The sequence below is a fragment of the Aulostomus chinensis genome, chromosome 22 (assembly GCF_037954235.1).
Source record: "Aulostomus chinensis isolate RoL2024-O1b breed Wild chromosome 22, RoL_Achi_v1.0, whole genome shotgun sequence".
Taxonomy (NCBI): Eukaryota; Metazoa; Chordata; class Actinopteri; order Syngnathiformes; family Aulostomidae; genus Aulostomus; species Aulostomus chinensis.
Genome location: NC_141341.1, coordinates 1,645,471 through 1,652,500, shown reverse-complemented (window position 1 = coordinate 1,652,500; position 7,030 = coordinate 1,645,471). Strand labels below are relative to the sequence as shown.

Sequence of the window (7,030 nt, the reverse complement as noted above, 5' to 3'; positions counted from 1 at the left end):
TTTCATTTCTATAATCTGGTCGACGCTCCGTCCCTCCCTCCGCTGGGAAGATGAGAGGAGCAACGCGAGGCCTTCTGCTTGGGTGTCCCACTTTCTTCTTCGCTGGTTTCCTGCTAAGCAGCTCTGAAGGGCTGGGGGGGGGGGGGGTGCAGAGAATTGAGGGTTTTCTGCAGCCATTGAGAGCAGTTATTTGAAGTCAAGTTGGTTTTTCTCTTCAGGGAGGATTTCAGGGGCTTTTGTCATGCAGGCGCAGTGATGGAGTCGCGGCCCAGCGGTGGATTACTCCCCGCAACAAAAAGGAACTCATCTCGGCTTCCTAATCGCCAGTAATCCCTCCATTCTTCTCCACATTTTACCATATTGCTGCAGCTGTGAGAAAACTTAACTTAGTGAAACCAACTTTGGGGTCTTCCAGTATTTATCTCTGACTTAAGTTGTTGGGTGAGCGAGAATAAAGCCACGTGTCAACGAGAGCCTGTGAGGCGCCAAACACACGCCGGCCGGCTCTTTTCTTTCATGTAATTAGAAACACGGATGAAGAGAAAAGTCCAGGCTTGAGACGTCGCTTCTATAGGATGAAGGCGGCAGAACCGCCGTCTCCATACGGCAAAGAGGTTTTTAAAGGCCAAGTGTTGGAATCAGAAAATGCTTTCGTAAGAGGATGAGGTCGTCTCACTGCTGGTGACATTCAAGAGGAAAAAGTACATTTAATGAATAAAAGTCAAATAAAATGTAAAAGCGGGAGGAAAAGTTCACCTCATGAAGCTGAAAATCTTCATGCATGCTTAGAAGGGAGAATCCCTCCACTTCTCTGCCTGCAGAGGGAGGAGGCGGCGCCAGCTGAACACCTGCCATGAACACACGGGAACATCTTTGCTGATGTAAAGAACAGAGTTCTTGAAAGGGGAACGTGATTTGGAACATTGTTCAGAGTACATTTAGAATGTTGGAATGCTTTTGGAACCGACATGGAACAGTCTTCTGTACTGTAATTTACATTCTGGGTAGAAGATGATGATAGAACCTTAAAGAACATTTCGGTTCCTGTTATCTCGGTATAGGTGCTGCAGATGTTCTGGGAATGTCATGCAAATACCTGGATGCAACGTTCTATGTTCTAAACATTCCCAGAACATCGATATGTCACCTGAGTATCTGCCATGTGACCTTTTTAAAGAATTCCATTTCTTGACAGTCTATTATTTTAGGAATATTCTGTGACAATCAGGGTCACCAACACCTCCCTACCCTGTACAGAACTGTGGGAACGTTGTGGATGTGCACTACATGGCAGCGTGACACGGCGCTGCCATTGCGCCGGCCTCAGCACCACCAGGGCTGCCGCTGTCCGCTTCCCCAGCTTCAGCCATTATTACACTAAACGCCGCATTTTTACCTGATAAATCTGGTCTTAGATGTTTACACATTGTTGGGCTGCGCTGACATTTCAGCTGACATTAATACGACAGCTCTGTCAGCGGCGCCGCGGCTGACTTCGGTGGGGAAACATCGTGGTTTTAATGATGATTTGTTGTTTCTCCGGCACTAAAGGGACAACCAGAGAATAGAGGCAGCGTCAACATCAGCAGCATCACATTCCAGACATGAGAAGATCACGACGCGGGTTCCAGTCGTGCCTGACGCGCTGAAGGAACTTCGGATGTTGACAGTTTTCACGAGGCGCTTGAGCCAAACGGCGAAAGCTCAAACGGTTGAGTTCTGCTCATCAGATGGATGGTCTTCACGCAGCGGGAGGCGGACGATGAGAGGCCAGGAGAGACGGAGACGACTGAGGTAAACTCCTCTTTCAAGATGTTTCAGACTCTCTTTGTTGTGTTGAGATGACGGTTCTCCAGCTTTCTTTTGTACGCGGTGATAAAAATCATTTTCTATTTCATGCTTCGACTTTGTCTGCCACTGCTGGGATTAAGAATACGACTGCAGACTGAAGAGCAGCACCTGAACCGCACGCCTCAGTCCCCATCCAGGGTTCATACTCAATAACTCAACTGAAGGTTCCATGGTTTTATTGTATTTATACAGTACGACACAAATTAGCTCCTAAAGTGGATCTTTAAATTAAAGTGGAATGATGCAACATAAAAGTTCCTCAGTAAAGCCGAACATCTCTCACTAGGACAGAAGTAGATTTAATTTATTCAGTGGTAAAATGAGTTTATGATTTTTGTACTGTAATTATTGAGCATGGAAACATAAAATGAATCCCCTGTTAGCCTGTATGTGATATTTTATGGATCCAATATCCTCACTCTGCTGGATATTAAAGTCTGTAAATTCACTCAGCTGCAATTTATGATTCTAATATCTTCAGGATGAAATCAGCTCCTCATTTGCTTCCTGCTTCCAAGCCACGGGTGCGGCTGGTGTGAACAGCTCTCACACATTCACAGATGAGGTTTTCTTTAAAGTCTGATTCAAGGAGGATTAAAGCGCTGCCCTGATGTTTCACTGAATTTCAGGAATTTTTCCCTCACTTCCACCTGGAGTGGAACTGATTTAGGATTTTGGCGCACGTTAGCAGATCTGGAGCCACGTTACTCAGCATCGGCCTGCTGAAACTCGATAGTTTGAGTCATCAGTTGGGGTCTCAAGATTCTTCAAGCCGAGCTGAAAAGCGACAAGGCTAGCTCGATAGCCTAGCTGTCTCTGCTAGCAGAACCTTGCATATTTGACTACATGTCATGTTCAGGTGCCTAACGGATGCCAGAGCCAGCAGGAAAACTCAGCACTGCCTGCCCACACACGCTATTCTTGGACCATTAGCAACAGCAACCCTGTTGCAGGCAGCTGGCAGGCGCCACAGCCAAGCTAGCAAGGTGAGTGGTCAGGTGCGCTCACTGTGGTCAGCCCCCACGCCATCCGCCGCCAGCTCAGCTGTCCACAAACATGAGGTGAAACGTCTTTTTTAAAAACCCAAACCTCATTTAGCTAGCATGCCTCGCTAGCTGAGCCTGCTAATGCTAGCATACCTTGCTCCAGGCTGGCTGCTAATAGCCTGGGGGGTGGCAATCCCAATCTTCCAACATATGTAGCTGTGTCTTTGAGGAGTGGGAGGGGCGAAAATTGGAATATTAAACAGCCTCTGAAGTCCAGCCCCAGTGAAACCATGATGTCATCAGCAGAGCGGCATCATGGGAAACACTGCTGGCCGACGTGCCGTTAGTTCAGGAGGCACATCCCATTAGCAGGTTGGATTATTGATGATAACTTGATAGCCAATTATAAACATAATACGGTCAAGTTTCCTCAGGGAATGAGCAGTGATGTCATATTTAAACATGAAACAACCCATCATCAACTCAACATCCTCATGTGAAAGCCAACACCGCCTCCCTGTGGTGCCAGAACACACATGCACGCGCACGCACACACACACACACACACACACACACACACACTTGCTGCTGTTGATCAAACGAACCAAAGTGTCTCGAAACTCAGACTTTGCACTTGAGTCAGAACAAACATCCGTTTGTCAGACCAAACCTCCTCAGGACGTCACATGACCAGAACGGGGCTCTGACAAGGTCACGCCTGAATGAAACATTAAACCTGCTGCTTCAGGTCAGGTGATCAGAAGCTTTTCTCTGCTGTCTTTGTTTTTCTGTTTTGTTTGTTTTCACACAAAAAATTGTGATAGGAATATGAAGGAAGTAAAATGTTCTTATCTTTCAAGAAAAGTTTAATGTTTAAGAATAAAAGCACAGTCTCTCTAACAGAAGAGATGACATCAGTGAGAGTGTGGATGGTGGTGAACACAGAGAATCCTGGCAAGGACATGTAGCCTGCGTGAGAGCGCCCCCTGCTGCTCACGCTGCCTCAACATGCCCAGAAGTCTTCAGGTCCACGTTCCTTCCTCCTTAGAATCTTTTGGTGTGTCCATGAACAAAGTTTGACCTGGTGAGGCGGAAATGACTCTGATGTCACCAACACATTCAAACCCTGGCATCCTGCTCATGTCAGGTTTTACTCTGCAGAACTGGAAAAGCAGCTGAAACTTACCAGTTCTGATGTTCATTTTTTTTTAAGGGAAAACCTTTCTTTACCTGTCTTTAATGGAAATCTGACCTAACAGCCGCCAGCCTGAGGGAGACTGCAGACACTCCTTCCTGCAGAACTCATCCATGTTGCGACGTTGCCCTCATGTGGACGTAGGCCAAAGCTGCACGTCCTGTTACAACTGCAACACACTGTGATGAAACCCTTGAAAAACAGCAAACGGCTACAACCTGTTCATGACCTCTCTAAACTGGATAAACAACATGGACGCTGTGATGTTCACAAGAATGTCTGGTGGCTGAGTGAGATGTAGCCGTGTGAAAGGGGCCTGTGACTACAATGCTATTTGATATTAACGAATCTTATTAAACTAATATTATTTGATCGTGTGTCACGTGTATCAGACAAATTGATCTCCATGATGCTGGAACACGTCTGAGACGAGCATCTCTGCGTGTGTCCTGACCCAAACAGCTACCAACTCCAGGTTTTCCTTGTTGCGGCGTGTAACCAAGAAAAGAAGAAAGGATGGCGATGGACTAAAGTAGAGCAGGAGAACAAGCGGCGACCGCCACAAGGTTCAGACCAGCGTTTGGAATCTGTTTTATTGATTTATGTTGATCAGATTCTCTTCTGAAGAAAGAAGAAATCTGTCTGCAATGAAAAACACCTAGAAGCATCAGCAGAACCTCACTCACTCACTTGCTCACCCACTCCTTCACTCTCTCACTCACTCACTCACTTGCTCACCCACTCCTTCACTCTCTCACTCACTCATTCACTTGCTCACCCACTCCTTCACTCTCTCACTCACTCATTCTCTTGCTCACCCACTCCTTCACTCTCTCACTCACTCATTCTCTTGCTCACTCACTTGTTCACTCTTTCACTCATCTGTTTGCAGCTGTGCTGAAACCTCATCTGTCATTTAAGACAAATAATCATCCTGCAATTCACTCCAGCCGGTCAGTGCAGCTGGGATGAACACCCATGGCTTAACGCACGCACACACATACACACATGCGCACACACACACACACGCACACGCACACACATACACACATGCGCGCACACACACACACGCACACACACACACACACATACACACATAACAGCTTGGCAGTGATTACAGCCACGCCTCCTCCATCCTTTTAGAAAAAACATGACTCGATGATTCAAATTAGAGTGAAGATGATGACGATGATGATGATGATGACGATGATGATGATGATGATGAGGGCCTGATTGTTAGTGGATTATTGTAAACTGATGGTGATTGATGGTGACTGGTGATGGATTGATGGTAGTTCGGTTGTGATTGATGTTTATTCATGACAGATTGATAGTGGATTGACATGACTGATATTGGATTGATGATTATTGATAGTGGATTGATGGTGATTGATCGTGGATTGACGTGATTGATAGTGGATTGATGATAATTGATAGTGGATTGACATGATTGATAGTGGATTGACGTGATTGATAGTGGATTGATGATAATTGATAGTGGATTGATGATAATTGATAGTGGATTGACATGATTGATAGTGGATTGATGATAATTGATAGTGGATTGACGTGATTGATAGTGGATTGATGATAATTGATAGTGGATTGACGTGATTGATAGTGGATTGATGATGATTGATAGTGGATTGATGATAATTGATAGTGGATTGATGATGATTGATAGTGGATTGACGTGATTGATAGTGGATTGACGTGATTGATAGTGGATTGATGATGATTGATAGTGGATTGATGATGATTGATAGTGGATTGACATGATTGATAGTGGATTGACGTGATTGATAGTGGATTGATGATAATTGATAGTGGATTGATGATGATTGATAGTGGATTGATGATGATTGATAGTGGATTGACGTGATTGATAGTGGATTGATGATGATTGATAGTGGATTGATGATGATTGATAGTGGATTGATGATGATTGATAGTGGATTGACATGATTGATAGTGGATTGATATGATTGATATTGGATTGACATGATTGATAGTGGACTGACATGATTGATAGTGGATTGACATGATTGATAGTGGATTGTGGATTGACATGATTGATATTGGATTGACGTGATTGATAGTGGATTGACATGATTGATGTTGGATTGACATGATTGATATTGGATTGACATGATTGATAGTGGATTGTCGTGATTGATAGTGGATTGTGGATTGACATGATTGATAGTGGATTGACATGATTGATATTGGATTGACATGATTGATAGTGGATTGACATGATTGATAGTGGATTGACATGATTGATATTGGATTGACATGATTGATAGTGGATTGACATGATTGATATTGGATTGACGTGATTGATAGTGGATTGACATGATTGATGTTGGATTGACATGATTGATATTGGATTGACATGATTGATAGTGGATTGTGGATTGACATGATTGATAGTGGATTGACATGATTGATAGTTGATTGACGTGATTGATAGTGGATTGATGATGATTGATAGGTGATTGACGTGATGATTGATATTGGATTGACGGTGATTGATCGTGGATTGACATGATTGATGATGACTGACGTGGTTGATAGTGGATTGACGTGATTGAAAGTGGAATGACGATGATTGATAGTGGATTGATGACGATTGACAGTGGATTGTCGTGATTGATCGTGGATTGATAGTGGATTGACATGATTAATAGTGGATTGACATGATTGATATTGGATTGATGATGATTGATAGTGGATAGGCTGTAATTGATAGTGGTTTGACATTATTCATAGTGGATTGGCGGTGATTGATAGTGGATTGACATGATTGATTGTGGATTGACGTGGATTGACAGTGGATTGATATGATTGATGGTGGATTGACATGATTGATTGTGGATTGACGGTGATTGGTGGTAGATGGGTGGTGGATTGAAGGCACAATGACATTTATGTTTTGTGTGTTGCACTGGTTGTTGTTGTTACTTGAGAACTCTCAGTTTCGGGGTTTCATCAATCA

The 7,030-nt window shown here is 44.0% G+C and overlaps 1 long non-coding RNA gene across 1 annotated transcript in view; it reads left to right on the top strand.

Annotated features, from left to right (window-relative positions):
• LOC147240247 (uncharacterized) overlaps positions 1–2,269 on the top strand; it is a 3,872-nt gene extending 1,603 nt beyond the window's left edge. The window contains exons 2-3 of the long non-coding RNA XR_015111248.1: positions 1,552–1,794; positions 1,932–2,269. This is a non-coding gene — a long non-coding RNA (uncharacterized LOC147240247). The remainder of the gene's footprint in view (positions 1–1,551; positions 1,795–1,931) is intronic.
• Positions 2,270–7,030: the final 4,761 nt, after the last annotated feature.